The sequence below is a fragment of the Nothoprocta perdicaria genome, unplaced genomic scaffold (genome assembly GCF_003342845.1).
Source record: "Nothoprocta perdicaria isolate Ctin4 unplaced genomic scaffold, notPer1 scaffold_12, whole genome shotgun sequence".
Classification (NCBI taxonomy): Eukaryota; Metazoa; Chordata; class Aves; order Tinamiformes; family Tinamidae; genus Nothoprocta; species Nothoprocta perdicaria.
The window spans coordinates 39674-41200 of NW_020454316.1; positions in this window are offsets into that span (position 1 = coordinate 39674).

The following is a 1527-nucleotide window of genomic DNA, read 5'->3' on the forward strand; positions in this document are numbered from 1 at the left end:
CGCTCCCCCTCCCTCTTGCAGTACCCATTTTCGGACACGCGATGGCAGCAGCGAGTGCTCCCGACGGCTCTGCGCATGCGCACCGTCCCCTCAGAAGACGGCTGGATCGCATATTCATTTAAAAGCTTCCCGGAATCCAATGAGATTGTCTTTTCTTCCGACTAGGGAGACGGCTTCTTCAAAGCCAGATGGCGCCTCGAAAGGCACCGCAAGGTCCAGAAATCAGGATGAGACGCTCCCAGCATGCCCTGTAGACTAGGACATGGCCGCCTGGAAGCCCAGTGACGATAGACTACAACTCCCGGCATGCCTTGTAGACTACAACATGGCTGCCAGGCGATCTGGTGATGAAAGACTACAGCTCCCGGCATGCCCTGGAGAATACAACATGGCTGCAGGGAAATCCGGTGATGAGGGACTATAACTCCCAGCATGCCCTGCAGACTACAACATGGCCGCCCGGAAGTCCTGTAACAGAAGACTTCAACTCCCAGCATGCCCTGCAAACTAAAACATGGCCTCCCGGGAGTTCTGTGACTGAAGACTACAACTCCCAGAATGCCCTGCAGAGTACAACATGGCCGCCCGGAAGTCTCATAACTGAAGACTTCAACTCCCAGAATGCCTTGCACACTAAAACATGGACACCTGGAAGTTCTGTGACTGAAGACTGCAAATCCCAGAATGCCCTGCAAAGTACAACATGGCCGCCCGGAAGTCCCGTAATGGAAGACTTCAACTCCCAGCACTCCCTGCTAAATTAAACATGGCCACCGGAAAGTTCTGTTACTGAAGACTACAAATCCCAGAATGTCCTTAAGAGTACAACATAGCCGCCCGGAAGCCCCGTGAGGAAAGACTACAATTCCCGGCATGCAGCGCAGGGCAACATCGGGGAAGGCAGCGCGGCCCCGGAAGACTGCCGATCCCGGCAGGCGGGGGAAGCCAGGCTCCATGGCGTCTGCCGGTGGCGGGGGGAGCGCTCCGCTCCCTCTGGAGCCCAGGAACCGCCGCAGAGCCCCAGGGTGCTCCGTGGCCCCGGGATCCCCACCAGGGCCTGGCCTCGGCATCCCCGCCCTCCCCGCGACTCCATCCAGAATGCTCCTACAGCTGCCGCCCTTCCACAACCGCCCGAGAAAGCCCTAAATAGCTGCTAAAGACACAGACAGCACCGGAGTCGCCATTGCTCCCTACAACATACAGGATAGGGCCACAGATAGTTAATGCCGCTGCATTTCAAAGTACCCCTACACGGTTCTGTTTCAGGGCCCAACAAAGGAGAGTTTCCATTCAGAAAGAAAAGGCGGATCCGACTTTCGGACACGAGGTGGCAGCAGCGAGCACTCTCGACCGCTCTACAAATGTTCGCTCCCCCCTCCCTCCTGCAGTACCGATTTTCGGACACGCGATGGAAGCAGCGAGCACTCCCGACCGCTCTGCGCATGCCCGCTCCCCCCTCCCTCTTGCAGTACTCATTTTCGGACACGCGATGGCAGCAGCGAGCACTCTCAACCGCTCTGCGCATGC